The sequence below is a fragment of the Drosophila navojoa genome, chromosome 2 (assembly GCF_054131105.1).
Source record: "Drosophila navojoa isolate 15081-1374.11 chromosome 2, UAZ_NAV_1.0, whole genome shotgun sequence".
NCBI lineage: Eukaryota > Metazoa > Arthropoda > Insecta > Diptera > Drosophilidae > Drosophila > Drosophila navojoa.
Genome location: NC_142890.1, coordinates 9,732,154 through 9,752,212, shown reverse-complemented (window position 1 = coordinate 9,752,212; position 20,059 = coordinate 9,732,154). Strand labels below are relative to the sequence as shown.

General features: G+C 44.9%; 1 protein-coding gene across 9 annotated transcripts in view; it reads left to right on the top strand.

Annotated features, from left to right (window-relative positions):
* Positions 1 to 20,059, top strand: part of Gfrl (Glial cell line-derived neurotrophic family receptor-like) — a 107,851-nt gene that overhangs the window by 24,559 nt on the left and 63,233 nt on the right. For 5 of the 9 annotated variants that reach the window (XM_089256294.1, XM_089256293.1, XM_018113242.3 and 2 more), the window contains exon 1: positions 12,451 to 13,280. The exons of 1 other annotated variant lie outside the window; for it this stretch is intronic. The gene's annotated coding sequence lies outside the window, so the exon portion shown is untranslated. 3 more of the 9 variants (XM_018113247.3, XM_018113248.3, XM_018113243.3) reach the window with 3 other exon arrangements.

Below are 20,059 nucleotides of genomic sequence, written 5' to 3'. Positions count from 1 at the left end.
CTATTAACTAATTATGCTGTATATTTATTTATATGTTAACTAACTTTCATCGTATATAATATTGAAACAACGTAGAGCTTAAACTCAGCTATTAGCTCTTTATCTACCACTATAGCTCTTCTATACCCACCCATCCCAAATACCATTCAGACTATTACAGTATTTAATCTTTAAAGCCAATCTCATTTCCATTCAACAAAGCTCCTTATTCATTGCATTTATTGGCCTTGATTAATCTAATCTGCTGGCTCAGCTTTAGCCAAGTGTCACTCGACTCGAGCAATAAATGTCGACTCCGCCCAGTTGTCGTCTGCGGGCGCCGGAAGTCGGCTGCAAGCGTTTGGATTGGGTTGGCGTGCTGGGCCTTCAGCATATACATATATATATTTTTTATTACTCGTGCGTTTGTGTTGCGCTTAATTATATTTGCGTGTGGACGAACAATTCTTGGCTGGCTCGAGGCGACTCAGCTCGGCTCAGGGCTGGCTATGCATGAGATTGTGATTTGAAATTTGTCTGGAGCTACGCACTTAAAATATTATTTACTGCGCCTCTGAGCAGCTCCGTCATCCGGCGACTAGGCAGGCGAGCAGGTGAGCAGTCGAGGCGTCACTTTATTTCAATGTCCTTGCGTCATTGTTGACTGTTGTCCTGCCGTCCTGTCGTCGTGTGCGCGCATTGTCAACGACATGATTTGTCATCCTCCGTCGCGTTTAATGAAGCGCCCGGTTTGGCCGATGCGCCCTTCATTCAGCTCACTTCATTGCGGCTTTGATCGATTGCTCAACACGTTTTCTGACATTCTCAACCAGCTGGTGTGCTCTGGCACCTCTTGTACTTGTAGTAGTTGTTGTTGTTGTTGTTGCTTCTGCTGTTTGGCCATTAATGGGTAATAAGTAAATTGCGTGCTCGTCGCTGGACGCGTCACACTCGCCGTGATTGCTCACTTTTCGACACTTTCGTCTCGACTTTCAGCGAATAAAACGTTCGACGTTTGACGTCTGCTCGCTCAGGACATGACCTGAGGCCAGCCAGCTCTCGATGCCCGAAATGGCCGTCCATTAATCAAAGCAGACAACTGAGGTGCCAGAGGTCGGGGCGGGCTGTCAGGCTGGTTGACCAATGGGCGTGGCTTGGCTTTTTTCGTCAATTCCGTTTGCATTTTTCATTTTCCCATTAATACTATTATGAAGATATTTCGAGTCGATGCCGACGGCCGTGGCTAAAGCGCCAACTCGGCGTATGCGTAACGCATTGTTTAGTCGGCATTTGCGTTTTGTGTGCCAAGTAATTAGTGACAACAGCAAGGGCGACGGCAACGGCAACGGCAGGGCAACGTCAAATATGGTAATAATAATTGCTTTGAAGTCGCTTCCTGCCAAACTACGAGCCGAAAAGCCCACCAAGAGCCGATTTACCATTCACGATGTAGTTTGCCAGACGCCTAATCTCTGCGTGTACGAATATGTTGGAGTATTTATTCAAATTAAGGTCAAAGGCGGCTTCGTACGTATTTCAATGTGTGTGCGCGTGTGAGACTCTATATACAATATGTGTGTGTGTGTGTGTGTGTGCGCCTCCCTTGGCTAATGTTGTTTTCAGTGGCAATTTATGTTTTCAGTGGCATTTAATCAGTCGAGCGTTGAGGAAATTTGCACATTTATCGCCGCTTCGGCCTCCACGGCGTATGCATATCGAATTTCGTATATTGTATATCCTTCGATACATCCTTGGCTATAGTGGAACGCGTATCCCTCGCATTGAATCTAAATTGTTTTATGCCTTTCGCAGGGGCATCCCTCGACAGTCGTTTGCGCCTTTGTTGTTGCCGCCGCCAAATATGCTAAGCAGATAAAATTCGATTTGATTTCGTTCTCGTTTTCACTTTACACTCTAAAGTCGGCAGCAGAGAAGTAAAGAAGTAGCAGGGCAGCAGCGGCAGTAACAGCGGCCTTAGGCCTGGCCAACCTAATTTATCTATCTCCCATTCCACTTCACACATTCTTTGCTTGCAAATAATTTCGCTAGATTACACAATTTCAGTTCGTATCACATTTCTGAGCTGGAAAACTAGTGAAATCGGTGGATCGACTGTTTCGAGGGGACCTTCAAATTCAAAAGCATTATTACACTATAATAATTGGGCAGTTATTTCTCACGAAATCTCAGCTAGTTAATAACTGCTTAATATATATATTGGAATGCTTTAATTATGTTATATATAAATATGCCTGGTTCCTTATAATACTGAATATAATTTAGTTACTTAGCCAACCGATTCCTGCAAATTACATTTGGCATGCCTGAGGACAAACACTCATAAGAATCAAAAGTGTTTAGACATGCGCATGCTAACATTCCTGCATGCGTACTTTACAGCATGCATATTATATTAAGAAACGTATGAATTTATTTAATTTTCTTTTTCTCCAATGATATTTCTATTTGATGATCTTTACTAAGCCAATAATCCAATTCAATACAAATGAATTCACATTGATATGTGGCAGTGGAAAGTGATTCAATTTAGGATATTCATGTGCTTACTGTCCATAGAAAGCTTAAACATTTTATGTTTCGAAAAGGTGTGAAAATTGTGTGTGGGCCTAGACCGCATGCCAATGACAGGGTTACCACGTTTGCCTTTTTCGGAGTTGCAGCTGACAGCACTAATGAGCCGCCACGCCCACCAGCCAGCGCCTCCTACACTCTAACTTTATGGCATTTGTTTTATGCAGTTTTTACATGGCCTTCGGTTTCTGCTCATTTTTCGTGTGCCACAAACTTTGACATAATTCTGGACGGGCCTGACAGCTTTTGGGCCAAAGCCAGAAAGTAACCAAAAAAAAAAAAAAACTACATACCTATATATGTATGTGCATGTTTGTGTGTGTGTAATATATATATTTATATATAATATGTATGGCATAGCCAGAAAGCAAAGTTTTTGGTATTGCAACTGGCTTTTTTTTTACTATGCAGCTCTGGTTTTTGTTTTTGCACAGCGAGCAAAAGTTGATAACGAGCAGGTGTTAAAATGTGACCGAGTGTAGGCTGCAGGCCGACACCGTGCCCCGCCCCACATCGGCCCGTCCGTCCGTCCGCCTTCGGCTACCTGCCAGCCTGCGCTGGTGATTACAAGTTGTTGACACTTTGCAGTTTGTGGCGACAACTCAAAGCAAAAACAAAGTTGGCCCCGCTGCTGGCGCGCCCACTGCCACCCGCAGCTGGGTGCTGGGCGCTGGATGGTGGATGCTGGATGCCGTGTCCATGGGCAACATGCTGTCACATTTGTCCCGCCGCTGCTGGGCTCGTCCTTGTGCTCGTCTTAAGCCCATTTGAGCTGCCAGCTTGTTTGTGGCTGTCACGCAGCGGCGTTGCCAGAGTATGTTGTGTGAATTGGCTGGCCATACTATGGCAATGCGCCACCCCTCTCTGCCCACGACACGTCCCGCTGCTCTATGGCATTACAAGTTTAAGAGCCTCGACGCCATACGTTGACTTTTTAATGAGCTTTCGGTCGGGCAATTTGCCGAAAGGTGAAATTACGTAAAGAACCGCAAACGCACATAGACACACAAATGAATGTGTGTGTGGGGAGGGGTTATGTGTTTCAGGCGTGCCTTGGACTACTCTCCCCTCCCTCTCCGTCTGCCCCACAATGCGAGCATACAATTTTGATCAGTGCCCAAGTCGAATATCATTTCACATATCGTTAAAATTCGTTTAGGCGCAGCATACAAATTGCTACATTTCCGTTGGAAACTTTTGAGCCGCCCCGCCCGCCATCTCATCCGTGCACCACCATCGGCCTGCACCACCAGACCGCAGCACTCAACCACTTTAAGAATTTCCTGCGTGTGCTGCTGTGGCATCAGCGTCGTTGGCTCTAAATTGAATGAAATTGAAAAATTCAACGCAACAGCAATTCCATTACACGTTTTTCCTGGCTCATTTTCACCGCGTTTGCCACGCCCTCGCACGCCGCCCAATTGCCGCCCCCATTCACCTGTTTGACTCCAAATTTATTCATTACATGCAATTTTTTTTAGCTGCTTTCACTTTCGTTTATCTGGTTTCACGTATTTCTTGAGCTTTTCGCTTTTAGTGAGTCTCAGCCGCAGCCGCTTTCGGCCCCGCCTCCTCCGGCCCCAAGTCGACTGGCTCCCGCAGTTGTCGTTGTCGACGCATTAGGCTGGCAATCAGAAATCATGTGTGAAATGAAGAAAAAACGAAAAAAAAAAATGAAGAAAATTCTGTTACGAAATAAAATGAAAATCGCGTTGCGAACAGGCAGAAGGAAAACAAAAACATGGCCATTGACGTTGCCGCTGCCGCAGGGCCTATACAAGCATTTATCTTCAAGTGTCTTCAGTGGGTGTGTGTGCGTGAGTGCGTGTGTGTGTGTGGCTTCAATTACATTGGCAATCGCTGCGGTAACAATACCGGAATGTATCGTTAGGCCCAGGGCGTGGCTAACAACTCGTTGCGTCCATTCCAGGCACATCTAATCAATATGCATAAATAAATAAACGTTTACAAATAACAAACAGCAGGAGCAGGAGCTGGAGCAGGAGTAGCAGCAGTAGCAGCAGCAGTAGCAGTTGCAGGCAGCCAAGGCACAGGCAGGAACAGGAGCAGCTAGCCACATGGCATTATCTGCAGATCTCTCTGGGATGCATCACATTTCACATTTGCAATCTGCATTTTATAAATATTTTTATGCGCAATCAACAATGGCAGCCGTCGGTTAGATATCCAGCATCCGCTGCTGCTGCTGCTGCTGGAGGCACCAGTTCCTGCTGCTGCTGCTGCTCCTGCTCCTGCTTTTACTGCTGCTGCTACAGTGCGACATGCTGAGCATTTGAAATGTGTTGCACAGCTTCCTTTTAATGTCTAATATAAATGCCCGCTGTCACGCATTGACTTTGTGGGCTGTCGTCAATAAGCGTTCGATGTGTGCAAGTCCTGTGACAGGAGCTTTCCTTTGGCTTGTATTCCATTTGACATGCGTCGCATTGCAGCTGCAATTGCCAGCTTATGCTTATCGTCTAAGCAAATAAAAATTACCAAGTAATGTCTCTCGATTGCAACTCCGACTCTGGCCACATCCTGTAAGCTGTCCTGACCACACTCCCTTTGGCTGTGTCGTTGCCATCAGGAAGTGTGTTTGTCTTCGCTTTGCATTATTTATTTGTTTTGATATTCTAATATAAGCCTGAATGGTTAGGCTACCAACCCTAAGGACAATATTCATCTTCTCATAAAACTAAAGTGAACTTCCATGAATAATTGAAGCTTGCAATTCAAATTGATTCATTAGATGACATTTATTCATTAATAAGAATTAACATGTCTTTTATTGTTTTCGACAGCAGAACTTCAACGAAATTATTTTGACACATTTATAAACTTCTTGTATTCATTTCAAGTCACTTAACTTATCTGACATATGGCGCAAATTATTAAATTGCTGACAGCATTTAAGACTCGTGTGCCCAAAACTGAATGAAAAATATACAAAAAAATGCAGATGAACCATGCTGAGCGTGTGTAAATGTTTGAATGCCTTGTAGTTGTGTGTGTGTGTGTGCATACATGTAATTTTGGTTAGTTGATGTCGCCCACAAACTTGCATACTAAATAAGCCGGCTGGTTGGCTGTCTGCCTGCCTGGCTGTCTGGGTGGGCACAGCCTCATGCAATCCACATTCACAGGAGGCAGCCGCCACTCATTTGTTTTCCTTTGCGCCCAAAGGCGAGCGACAACAAGAAGCAGAGACAGAATGAGTGGTAGCTAAAGCTAGGACATGCTCAGTCACACCCGCACACACACACATACACGCACACACACTCACGGTTAGACACATGCAATTACGACCGCACAGCATTGTTGCAATTGCACGGGAAATAGACTTTTTGAATGCAAATGCGAATGCGAATGCGTTGCACATATCGCAAGGAAGACGCTTAGAAAAAGTTGCATCACAAACGCAAGCGCAAAGCAAGAATCCCGCAGCAATACGTTTCTTTTCTTCATGCTCTTCTTCGTCTCCTTTTTGTTTTCATTTCTTCTGCCTAGCTCGGTGCAAGCAATTCTTTTTTTTTTATTCTTAGTTTGTTCCTTTACTTTGAGCTCTCTTTTGTATATACCCTGTACGCACTGAAGGTGTTTAAAAGGGAGAACAATGACTGTGTACAAAGCCTCAATGGAGTCTTGCCTACATTAGTTTATTCCATCCATCAGTCTTCTGCAGATCATATAAGCCAAAGATCAAATATACATATCTTAGAATTAATCGGAGCTTAGACTAAATTTAGAGTTACCATTTTCATAGCACTGAGATCTCTAAATTTATCCCAAACAAATTTTAACTAAAGCCTATCCCAAGCTGTCAACTATAAGCGCCGCTTCAACCTGACTACAGGGTATCTGTAAGTTGAGCACCTAAGAGTACTCTTACTTTTTTTACTTTTCTTACAGCCCCATTGGGGCGAGGGCAGCATAGAGTCGGCCTCAGACAACTGCTTGCTATTCCACATGCAACATGCCGCATCCTTCTTCTGTGGCTGCTCTTGTTCTTTCATGTTCTTTCGGTTGCATTTGTAGTTGTTCCCCTTGTTGTTATTGTTGTTGTTGCTGTTGTTAGTGGGCCGCATCTTCATGTTTCTTCATGTTGTCAACGTTGTCGTTGCAGCTGATGCTGCTGTTGTTGTTACTGCTGCTACTGCTGCTGCTGCTGCTGTTGTTGTTGTTGTAGTTGCGGGCGGTGAAGCTGTCTCTAAATCCGTGCTACTTAAATTGTCCCTAAAATCCTCGTGGCAATTCTTTCGCCATGAAGCACATGCAGCTTTTGTGTTCTGTATGAGAATTTAATGACATTCTTAAGTTGTCATCAGTGGTTTAGTGGTTGGCAGCCCAGGAGTCGACTCGACTCGCCCCGACTCGACGCCACTCCACTCGACTCGAGTCGACTCGGCGAACTGCATCCGCAACCGAAAACTGGAACTTAAATAGGTGCTGGCATTGCCTTTTGCCGCTGCCAGCCTTCTTAGCTAGCCCAACTTGTTATCCTTGTCGTAGCTGCTGTTGTTGTTGCTGCTGTTGTTGCCGCTGAGAATATTAAATTGACTGGGAGCAAGAAAATGAGTAGAATCATTAGCGTACACTCCATGCGGCAGCCGCACAAACACCGAGTCCTACAAATAGCGCCCACATATTGCGCAAACGCTGCTGCAGCTATGCCCGCTCCACCTGCCCCCGCCGCTTGTGCTGCAGCTTCAGCTCTTAATCCTGCTGCTGCTGCGGCTGCCATGTCGCCTTTTGAAGATGAAGTCATATCAGCATTAGTGTCGGCTGTCTGCTGTCTGCTGTCTGTTGGTCGCCTTCGGCTGTGGCTGCAGCTGGGGCTGGGGCTGGGGCTGGGGCTGAGGCTGGGGCTGGGCTGTCGGCTTTCCTGCTTTTTGGGCACATTTCTTTCTGAGCAGCCAAGACGTTAGCTAGCAACAAAGGGCGCTTGCAAGACATTTGCATTTGTGTTTTTGGGGTCAGATCTCAGATATGAGACATGTAAGCAGTTGCATATGATTGTGCAGCGCCGCGTTCAGGAGTACAGCGAAGCGAATTTAATTTCAATTTGGGAGCAAAACATTTGCGCTGCGCCTGTCAAGTATTTTCCATTTGCCATTTTCCATTTGCCCGTTTCTCGGCTACCATATCTCGTCTCTCGTTTCCCATCTCCATTCTCCCCTCTCCCCTCACCCATTTTCCATTTGCATTTATTTTTGCGCTGCATGCGCAAATCTTTGCTATTTGTACAAGAGACAGCCGCTGACTAGAAAAAGCCGCGCGCATTTGAATATGCAATTTGCAATTTGACTTGACGAGGCCAAAAACCGCGAGACGAGCCGCGGCGCAGGGAGGCGTAGCGTGGCGGGGCGTGGCGGGGCGCGGCGGGGCGCCACCAACAATTGAAGAGACCCCGCGACGAGCCCGAGTTAATCTGCAGGCTTAAGAAATGCCAGACAGTTGCCAGCGGAGAGCGTTACAGTTACAGTTCCACATAAAAGCTGCATGCGGCGACATTTTATCACAGCACGACGTTTTTTTTTCGCTCTTCTTCTTTTCTCTGTTTTTGTGACCCGCTCGTCCTTTTCAGTGTCCTTGTGCCTTGGCTGACATTTCAGGCGCAAGATTTATGCACTGGGTCTGCAGCTGAAGACAGCTGTCGTTGGCTGGTGCTCTCTCTCTCTCTCTCTCTGTGTTTTTTTCTCTGTTCGCTCCTAATAGCTTTTTATCCGCGTGCATGAAATATGCCGCTAAAATGTGAAATAGAGCCCCGAGAATATGGAAAGTGTCAATCCAAGTTTTTGTCAATTGTCAGCCGCAACTAAATTGCAATAGGCTTAAGGGGACCCAAAGAGCGAAAGAGCGAGAAGCAGACAGCGGCTGGCAGATGAAAAGCGAAAGCTGAATTGGCCCCAGCTCGAACGTGCAGCAAACTAAGTACATCTAAGTTTTCTTGACACGCCACTGACAAGTACACTGAACACACATGCAAACGCACACACACACACACACACACTTGTGCAGACCGATACGCACACACACAATTAAGTCATGATAAATTGCTATTGTATGCGTTTTCAGTCATAAACGCAGACGGCAGCCCGAAATGAAACAATAAGCCACGTCCGTCAAGTCAACCTGAGGCGACAAGAGTCGAGGCGAGTCGAGTCGAGTCGAGTCGAGTCGAGTCGAGTCAAGTTATGAACGGAAGCAGACAACACACGCATACACATACACACACACATACACACGCACACACACAAAAATAGAGACACAGACAACACTTCGTCACAGTCACAGTTACAGACAAAGCGACTAGACAGCCCTGACGCCCGACTCTTTTCTGTGTGTGTGTGTGTGTGTACGCTAGAGTTGCTCCGTCATGGCCTGGGTGCGACCCGGCCTGAAACTGACGGCTTTTGGTGTTGGCAAATGTTTTGAATTCATGCGTTCTGTCAAGTAATTTACCCCAAGCGCGATCCACAGACCCGACCCAAGTGGCTGCCTGGCTGACTGTTTCTCTCTGTGTGTGTGTGTGTGTGCATCTCCCCGGATGAATGTGTGAAGTGGTGCACAGGTACAAATAACTGTTCTTCTACCATTTCCCATCAACCTGCCTGCTGCAATTTGAGCAACATACAATACAGCTTTATTGGCCACGACTAACGATGACATTGGCTTATCAAGCGCATTAATCTCTTACAAATTATGTTGAAAATATTATAGGTATTGTCTTAATTAGTTGAGAGTTATTTTAATTATTTAAAATTGCTTAAAATGGTTTTCAAATAAAAAAAAGAATATATATTAATAAATGGTAATGTTCTTATCAAATAGAAAGAATATTCTGCCTATAAATAATAGTTGTTATAGAAATCATTTGGGCAAGCTAAAGATACTTTCAAGCTATCTATAAAAAGCTTTAAAATAATTGTATTCATGCTTTATATTTATTATTGAACTTGTCTGTATTCAAAGTTTGCCTTTATATTTTTATTGAAAAAAAAAGAAGTAAATAAATAAATAACAGAAATTCTCAGCCATATTCATTGAACACTTTTCATTCAATAATTAAGTTAAACTTTCAACAAGTCTCATTGGCATCCCTTTCAAAAGTTTCCTCGCATAATTGCGAACGTGTGCTTACACTTGAATAGACCGGCAGCTCATTAGTCTATCAAAATTATTCAATAGACCATTCGCCCCCAGTGAATTGAACCTTTTTAGCAACAATTTCACTTGCCCGAGCCCGAGCCCGAGCTCCTTGAACAATGCGATTAAAATTTTATTTAAATGAATTTTGTGCTTAGGTTTCTTCCGGTCGCATGTCCCTACAGCACGTGTGTGTGTGTGCGTGTGAGTGCTTTTGTGTGTGTTTATATAGCGTATACGCAAAGGGTTGTATTTTCCTGCTGTTGTTGTTGTTGTTGTTAGTCTGGTTGCCTTTTTGAGGCAACTAACAGGCGCTCCATTATACGTGTCCTCTGACCGTAGCCGTTCGCTGCATAGTTCCGAAAGAAATTGCCCAATGTAACCTTTCAGCCGGTTGACTCCGACTGGCTTCTGATGAGTTGGCCTTATTGAAAGGTGTTCGTTTGAGTGGCTCGACTTGTACCTGGCCCAAGTGCACACAATTTGCCTTGTATGTCCCTTTCATCAGGCAGCTCGTGTGTGTGTGTGCGAGTGTTTATTGCTGGAAATTAACATTTTCACCATACACCCCACACACACTCACACACACATGCACATAATTTGATGCATCACCCAAAGAAAAGGTCTTAAATGTGCTCGGATTTTGATGGTGTGTTAGGTGCTGGGGCTGGCTACGCGTCAATTAGCTGAGCACCGGATGGCTTGGCAAATGTTAAAGTTTTGCTTCACTTGACTAAGTGACTGAGTGACTGAGTGCAATTGTCTTGACTGGCGCTGACATGGATACGCATTGTTGTCACGGCTTCCTGGTTGTTTGCGCGCGCGCCACACTCCAAGTGGCTGGCCAGGCGGCTTGCCTAGCTGCCTGCCCCACCGCCTGCTCCATGGCCTGCCTCGCTGCTGCTTCTAATTATGCGCCTTCTGCAGGGCAACAAACCGCTGCCCATTGGAGCGCGGGGCAAGTGGGCGCCTCAAGTGCCTGCAACTGTCACAGTTGCGTTGAGATTTCTGCTTCAAGCGCCAAGAAATGCAGCTACCTAGTTGTATGTGTGCTTGTGAGAGTGTATATGTGTGCTACGTGTCTGTGACGCTGTCCGTGTGTGCGTGTGGCTTGCCTCTGATGTTTTTTAATTTCGCGCAAAATAAGCAATTCTCACGTATTCATCTGTGGCTCGACGTCCTGTTGTGTCTGCTCCCAGCCCGGCTCCAAATTCAATTTCAGCAGCTGTTTGGCCCGCGTTGCCATAGGGCGGCTGTGGTGCCACCTGCACCACACAAAGCAGCGCACCGTGTTTTGTACATCAAAGCACCCAAAATTTTTGCAGTCAGCTGCTTGTAGTTGTGCGAAAATGTGTGTGAGTGTGAGTGTGCGTGTGTGTGTGTGTGTGCAAGCTCTGCTTTGGTTTTACAGGATGTCTCTGCATTCACTTTGTTCACTTTTGTTTATTACACGAATTTGTTTTATTTCTCTACACAATCGATTGAAGTTTTCTTTCTCCTCATGCTCGCTTTTGTTTTATCTCCTTCTCCTGCTCCACCAATTGGGCTGGTGTGTATGATTCTTATTTTGTTGCCTTCTCTTTGATGTTCACCTCTAAAGCAAAGACGCGTTTTCATATTGCTGTCAATTCGTTTGTCGCGTCCATGTTCGCTTGGAAACTTTAATCTTGATCTCTATGAAATCATAATATAGAATTCTCGCTCTATATATTTTAATTAAACTAAACAGACATTGATGGAAACATAAACAAAGCTTAATTATTTAAAATAAAAATATTATTTAATTTTTGAACTTATATTATAATATATTATAATATTGGTAGCTTTTAGCTTTAAGCATGTTACAAGAAATAAAATAAATTTTGGTCTTAGGAATTACCATAAAAATACATTTAATATATGCTCAACTACGTTTCAGAAGTTCCGTAATTAAATTAATGTTTTATTGTTTCCTTACAGGTAAGTCTGGCAGCTTTTCATCGTGCACACCTTGCCTCAACTATCGTGAGTATTTCGGCCGCTTGGCTTGCTGGCTAATTATATCTTTATTATTATTATATTAAAATAATTATAACTGATATTGTGGCCGAGTTCGGATTCACAAATGGGCAAATCGTAGTCTAGAGGAAGTCGTTAATGCTCCAGCTGGTGGCCAGGCGTGCCTTCGCCCCTTGAGGTAGGGCTGGGTCGGCTTCGAAAGGAGGCGGCTGGGTAGCTGGCAATACTTTGATTTCGTGCGATAATAATTGCGTGCCCTCATGCGCCGGCCGAAAAGCAAATCCGATTTCTACGTGCAACTATGCGTCATTATGAAACACGAGTGGGTTGCGGCCGGCTGGGTGGCTCAGCGCCGGCTGCTCAGTCGTGCGTTCAACGGCCGGGCGGGCTTTATGGATTTATTGCGTTGGCGACACGTTGACATGCCGCGTGCCACTGTCCTCCAGTCGTCCAGTCCTCCAGGCCTCAAGTCTTGAGTCCATTTCTGAATGCCGGCCCCGAGCCCCCGTGCGCCCCAAGGCAAACTCGAGCTCATTGTTTTATGGGTCGCTGCTGCTCGAGCCCGAGCATAAAACGGCTGCAGGTTGCACGTGGAAGGTGCCACGCCAAAGGCGCGCAGCACCTACGACATTGCGGCTCCTACATTTTTGTCCAATTACCGCAAGGCTTGCTGCGGGCAGTCGCGACGTATACGTTATTTTTTATTGGACACTGCCACGCACCGCGGCGGCCGTCGTAAGCTTTTCCTGCCTAGGCCAACACGGAAAGCTCTCTTTCTAACTGTGCGGCCTACGCTACGAATGCGATATCAAAACAAAACGAATAATTGCAGCGCCGCTCTCTCGCTCTCTATCGCTCTCTCTCTGTCGCTCTCACTCTCTGCCGTACTCACTCCGGTTGCATAGTCTCCACTCGGCCACCTGTGCGGATGGAGGTGGGCTGGGGATTTGTTGATTGCACCACTTGACACACATTCGAGAGCAGCGACTCGTAATTGTAATTGATTCATGAGCATTGCAAATTAGCGCACTCGCTGCTCACTTCCACTTGGCTCTAGCCCTAATTGATGGGAGTCGACAAAAAGCGGAATATCGAATTGCAATTGAATTCGCATTCCGTTCAAGTGCAGCGCAATCCACGCACCGTGGACTCGCTGAAAGAATTGTCAGTTTTGCATGCTAAGCATGCTTAACATAATTGTGCTACTTACTTTACAAATATAGATGTCAAGCAGCGAGGCGGCATTCGGCGTAGTCTCCTGCGGCACGCACAGTTTGGGAGCCACTGTGGCCAACTCTACACACAACAGATTTTGGCGCCAAACGCGACGGCTCTCCGCTCCAAGGCACGAGCGCACCTCTCGTGCCGAGCTGCCGACACGAGCGACACACTGCCGAGGCGAGCCGAATGGTCGGCTGGCAGGATACACGAAGGCAGCAGGCGCAAGGACAGAACAGTTTGCGACTAAGACTCGTGTGGAACGGACGCGCGGCCAATGGCAAGCGTGCTGCGTATGCGTGCGAACAGAATTACGAATACTCGACGGCTCGTCCAGCATATGTGTGAGTGGCCTTAGACGACAATTGATGCAAATGAATTGTGACCCGGCTCGGACCCCACTAACACTGATTGGTGCTCCGTGCGTGTCACAGGCAATGCCCGACTCCAGCTCAAAGACCCTTGTGCGTGTCAAAGTCCAAGCACCGAACGTAGATGGAAAAGAAAACGTGAACGTGGAACGTGGAGTGATCGTGCTGCCAAGTGCCAAGTGAAACAACAAACAACGACCAGCCAGGCAGCCAGTCAGGCAGCGCACAGCGTGTAAATCACCGAGTGTCAGCAGAGTCAGTCGAGTGTGATTTTCATATGATTTAAGCCAGAAAAACAACCCGAAATAAAGCCAAAAAAACAGAGAGATTTGTGCTCTGGCTGCTGTTGCTGCATATGCTATATAATTTAATTTGGCAAATGTGTTGGAAAATTGTAGAGCAAAGCGAAAAAGCGCAACGCCAACAAATGAGACACTGGGACAGGGAAATCAGGCAGCGGGCTGGGACTGAGACTCGCTGAGGCTGAAAAGAAAAGGCAACCAGCTCCTCAAGAGTTGCCCCGCCATCAGCGTAGATTGCTGCTACTTACAGCTTAAGCCTAATGGGTTAATGTGGTTCCCCGCTTGCTCTCAGCCAGCTGAGTGCTAAGCCAAACATTGTTTTCGTCTGTTCGTCTATAGTGAACATACAATCACATATATATAGAGAGAGAGAGAGAGTTGACTATATAACAGAGGAGGCGTGCTACATTCGTTAATTGTATGCATAAAACTTGCCAAACCAAACGTGTGTGCGTGTGTGTTGTTGTGTTTTGTGGCACAGCTTTTGCAACAACTTTTTGGGCGCTGCTTCAATTACTGCCAGCCAGCAACAGCAGCAACAACAACGAGTGGAGGAACAACGGCACTATTTCCGCTCTAAAATTTGAGCCAAGTTTTGAGCCAGCTGCGCTCGTTCCACCACGTGCGTTTCTTCTACTATTTTTATTTTGCTGTTGTATTTCTGGGGGGCGTGGCATGTTTGGGCTGGCACCTGGCTGGCCCGACCTGCAGCACCTTGACGCGCCTCGCCACGCTGCCAGTTCACTTAGTAAATAAATTGGCAATCGTATTTAATGTGAGTTTATGTGCGTCGCTGGCAGCCAGGCAGCTAGACGGAAACTGAGTTGGAAACTGAGACTCGGGCTGCCACGTTAGTAGTTTTATACCCATATATTTTTATTTTTATTTTTATTTTTATTTTTTACGTTGCCTGTGCTGTTGATTTTTTTTAGCGGCTCTTGCTTGCGCTCGTGCTCATGTGCAAATCGTAAATTTACGTTAATGCCGAAATTTCACGTGATAATGACGTGATTACCCAGGCACCACACAAGCCCAAAATACACACACACACACAAGCTACAGACACATAGGCTGGCGGGTTCGGTTCTTTTGGGGAAAGGGCAGCACTATATATCGCGCTCCATTGCACACGGCAAGCCTCTCTTAGCCCTCGTTGGCTGTCGCCGTTAGTCGCGGACGCATTGGCTTTGTTGTGCCGCGGCTGTTGTCACAATTTGTGATATTTGTGGCATAAACTAGAGCTAAACAGAAATGCGCTAAGCAATGCAGTGGCCAGACTGAATTGCCACTCGGGCTGGCAATCAACGTTTCCATTTGGGGTGCGCATTTGGCGCTCTGCTAAATGAAATAAAGGCTTAAATGCATTCAACTTTTCGATCTGGCCAAACTTGAGCAAATCTGTGGAAAACTTTAGTTTCGCGCAATCGCGAAATGTCGCCTCTCGCCTCATTCTTTTTGCCGTGCTGTGAACTTTTTAATTACTTTTGAACGACAATTCGAACTTTGCGCCTGTCGCTCTTTTACACTCTAATTACAAGCCCGTTTATAGCGAACCTGTTTAATTATATACATATATATTTATTTCTTTTTGCTGTTTATTTATTTGCATTTGCCTTTGCGCTGCTTATCAATGAAAACTATTGCCGAGCACCTGCATTAAAGTCACTCGCAGCAATTGCTGCTGCTTTATATACATACATACATATATATATATATATATATATATATATATATATATATAAAGTGTTTGTATGGCGTTGCCATTTCCGTTTCCGGTGTTACGACGGCCAGAACGACGCTAGTTCTGTTAGTTTTACCTTGACATTTTTTTCTGCTGCTTTAACTGTAACTTGCCCACTTTTTATGCTGTTGTTGTTTTGTAGCTCTTTGCTTAGTTACCTGCGCTTTTTTCTTTGCTTTCACTCTGTAGTTTTACGTGTTTTTTTTTTTTTTTACATTTTGCAACACAAGTCTAACAATATTTGCTTTTCTGCTCTAGCAAACCGTTCATATCCTTCACAGCTTTTGTTGCCCAGGTCCTTCCACTTTGCATTCCTTCGTCTGGTTCTGGTTCGAATGAATCATGAATCATTTCTGCTGCACCTACTTCAGCGTTTGCGATTGTTAGTTAGGTTTAATGCAGCTCTGCGTCTACTACCCACCTTGCACTCTCGACTGCTTTCCTTTTCTCCTTGCTAAGCAGATTTAACAAAGCAATATGTAGATAAGTCGCCCCACAATGAATTCCATTTGCAGCTCTACGTTCCCTGTTCACGTCCGATCGATGGGCTGCCCAAGTGTGAATGATGTCATTGCAAAAGTGCTGCCGGCTTTAAGTTGATTCTGTCATCTGTAAACTGCGCTTTGTTAAACAGTTTAAATAATTGCGACCACAATAAATTATTAAATCAACAACAATTACTCAAGCGATCAATCGCCAATGATACAATCAATCAATGCGCTCCGCCAGACTGTGGTTTGCTGGCCTCTGGACTCCCCTCCATTGTTCCCATAAAGCTACCAGAGCGTGTGTGTGTGTGTGTGTGTGTAGGCTGTGGGTGGATGAGTATTATAATGCTTTTCATGACTGCAATTATGAGCGCCGCCACCTCCAGCACTTTATTAATACGTATACGCAGCGTGGCCCAACTACAAACCACACGGCATTTGGGCTCAAGTGGCCGAGTTGAGCTGGAGAAGAGGGGCAGAAGTTGCCTCGTAACTGCTCTATATATACGTATGTATATCGTGTTGGTGTTGGTGTGTGTGTGTGTGGCAGTGTGTCCGTGTGAGTCATGTGGGCAACGTGTTTCGAGTTCGAGTGCTTCGTAATCGATATTACAATGTATGAATTGTGCGGCCATATTGACGCCACTAAGCGCATTGTATTGGATACTCGTTGCTGCCTTTTTATCGTCGCTTGCATCACCTACAATGGAGGCAGCACGCAGTTAGTGTTCGAGTATAGCATGTGGCATATGCCAGGCAGCAGGCAGCAGGTAGAAGTTTGCACAGCAAAGTTGCTGAAAACTTGCTGACTATGCATAATGCTGAGCATAGAGCGCCTGTAATTTGTGTCCCTGCCCCCGAGTGGTTTATGAACTGCAGACAACTGCAAATCGCATAGTTGAATTTCCAACTCAAAGTGATTTATTTCGGGTGTAGACGACTCAATACACTACAAGATATGATATTGAATTGATTTATTTACCCAAGCGATACCCAACAGATCATTCTTCTAGGTAAACTTATAAAGCTACGAGTCGGCATACTTAACACAGAAACAGAATTCAAACTAAAATTTCATGTATTTATCATTTGTCCCCGCTTAAAGGATTTCTCCCATAATAAAGTTCCAAAGGGGAAAGCCAACGAATTGAATTAGAATCTAGGAAGCAAATCCAGCCAGAATGAAATGCAACTAGCAGGGATTGTCAACTGCAGCTGGTTACAGCCATGTGAAGCTCAAATAGAGTCAAGCGGGGTTCATCGTTTAGCTACCTGTTCGTGCTGTGCTGTGGCTGCTGCTGTGCCGCGTGATTCGTTCGCAGTTGCAGCCAATGTCACCTATTTGACTATTTGTGTGATTTGTGTTGTATCCTTTTCCGGCAGCTGCCGACTGTCGCGCTGTCGTCTCTTTAGTCTCATGACCGGGAAAACAAAATATGACGGAACAAAATGAACTAAAAATTCAAGCAAAATGGAGCTCAGCAAGTCAGATTTTCCATTTGTCTGATTCTCTTGTCAGTTGTCGTTTTCTATGAATACATTATGCTATGCATGTATGGGCGCAGAGAGTATCTCTGTGTATGTGTGGGTGTGTGTGTGTATGTGTTTCACTTTTTAGCTGCACCGCTGCCATCAGTTTTATTTGACTTTTGTAGCAACGGCAGCTCCCATTTCGAATTACACGCTTCAATGTTTTTGTAAAATGTGTAAATGAACTCACAATAAGAAAAAGCAACATACACACACACACACACACACATGCATACAGTTGTATGTGTGTGAATGGAATAATATATGTAAACAGCGATGGTGTATAAAATATGCACCCGAAACAGTCCGCATGAGGCTCACAGGTAACTGAGGTAACTACCAGGTGTCAAACTAAATAATAAATACGAATCTTATTAGCTTCTGTGAAATTGGAATGCTGGCCCTTGTGCAAGATTTTGATGACTTTTAATATGGCTTTAATAGCATAGCTATAATTGAATATCCGTTTAATGCTCTCATAACTGGGCTAGAGTCGATGGCGTTGACATTTTATGCATTCGATATAATAATTGGGGCTCAGGCGTGTTAATTGATAGTCCAATTAGCTGTGAACCGCCATTTATTCAGTTAATTAATTGGCCATAACAGCTTTGTCGTATTCCGCCTAGACGGGTGCTCCAGCAGATGTTATAGCGAGCCATGCGGATGGGATAAAGTACTTTGGCTATTAGTTGATGTGTAGCATTCATGTACTCATTCATACTCGTATTAATTCACTCATTCATTCATGGCAGATGGAATTCGGACAGACGGCCGCTTAGACATGGATATAACTTTTACCCACTCCTCTGTCCCACTCTCTCTCGCTCTCTATCTCTCTATGTGTGTGTGTGTGTGTCTCTCTCAGTCTAGCAACTCATCCACTTGGTCAGTGGCATTCAATACTGCACTCATTTATTCATACGTGCGCTTATTGCAATGTTCATTGCTTTATATTCATTACGGCAATGGCACTCGTTGCGCTCGGACAGACAGGGCGAGGAGCAGGAGTGCCGGGCAGCCGGAGGAGTCTTGGCAGGAGCGACGCTTTCGACTGCTTTTGTATGGTCGTGTGTGCGTTCGATACGTTCGATAATCCAATAAATATTTATGAAGCACTTTATTGGAACAACACTGAATTACTTTATGTATGTATGTGTATGTACATTCAGTATGTGTGTGTGTGTGCGTGTGTGTGTTTGCATGAATGTAGTAGCATCGTGTCAAGACGAAACGGGAACGAAAAACTGTATGGAATTTGGAGAAGCCTCGCTCGCTGCTCAATACCTCATACGCACCGTCGTCCCAATGCAACGGTTTGATGCGGTCTGTTTGGCCAGACTGTAAGCTCCACTGGACTTTTAGTTATTTTACTTGTATTTAAAACTTTATTTTTTTTTTTTATTTATTTTTGTTTTATTTTTAAAATTGTTTCCAGTTGGCTGTTAACTCAAATGAAAATTGCTTGTCTGTTCAAAAGAGCGAGAGAGTGCAAGTGTGTGTGAGTGTGTGTGTACGTGTGTGTACGTGTTACTGCCTTAATTATGAACAAATTGATTTTGTAGCAAAGTGCAGCAGTTTGTTGACCCAATCAGTTGATAAATGGCAAATGGTAAATGGCTTAAACACCTGGCACCTGTCCGCCTGTCCGCCTGTCCGCCTGTCCGCCTGTCCCCGCCAACTTAATGCACCATCAGAGTGCATTGTGAGCCAACCTATTTACTCACACATCAGTGGGCAATTTGCATTAATAATGCGTGGCCGCTGCTGAAATGGAATTGTATGAGGCTTATTTATTAGCGCTTACGTCAGGTCAGCTAACCGCCAAATCCACCCATTCATCTCAGCGCAGTGTCATGTAATCAACAATTTACGACAGTGCACATAAAGTGGGATCTGTGTGGGTGGGAGTGTGGCTGTCCAATAGGATCCCGAAATGGATGTCGATTAATATAATGGAAAATTGTAAAAGATAAATTGAATTCGCAAACTATATTTATAGGAAGAATATCACTGTATAATCCTAAGAGTATATATTTATTAGATATTTGACAATCTGTATTTGAAATTCAATCCCATCTGCTTCTTCATCTCATTTTAAATTTCCACTCAACAGTTGCATTTAAATTTGCTTAAATCATTTGTCCAATAAAATTGTGCAAATGGAAACATGTGTATTTTAATAAGCAATTATTAAAATATTGGCGAGCAAATAAATGGGGTGTGTGGGGGGCGGTAAGTGCTGTTCACCGAATGTAAACACAAATATTGCACGGTAAAAAATTGAAAATCAATGCAATTGCAGACGTCGAATATCACGAACAGCAGCAGCAACAACAATGGCCCAGAGAATCGAGAACAATAACAGAAAGCATGATTGATGGGCGAGTCAGTGGGTGTGTGGAGGACGACACTGTTGGTGGTGGGGCGGCGAGCCACCATGGCCGTGGTGCAGCAGTACAAATTATTGACCAAATTTTCATGCAGACACACCGCAGAAATGAGCGCAAGAGCGGACAGCTGATGGGCGGCAGGATAAGGGTATATAACTGGGTCAATTTGATATGTAGTTGTCGCAGCAACTCCTGACGTCCGCCTCGCTGCAACATTCGGCAATGGGGCAACAAGCAAAGTGGGGTTGGCTGGGGGTTGGTGGGGCGCTCGAATGAATGTCAATGCATAAAATTTATT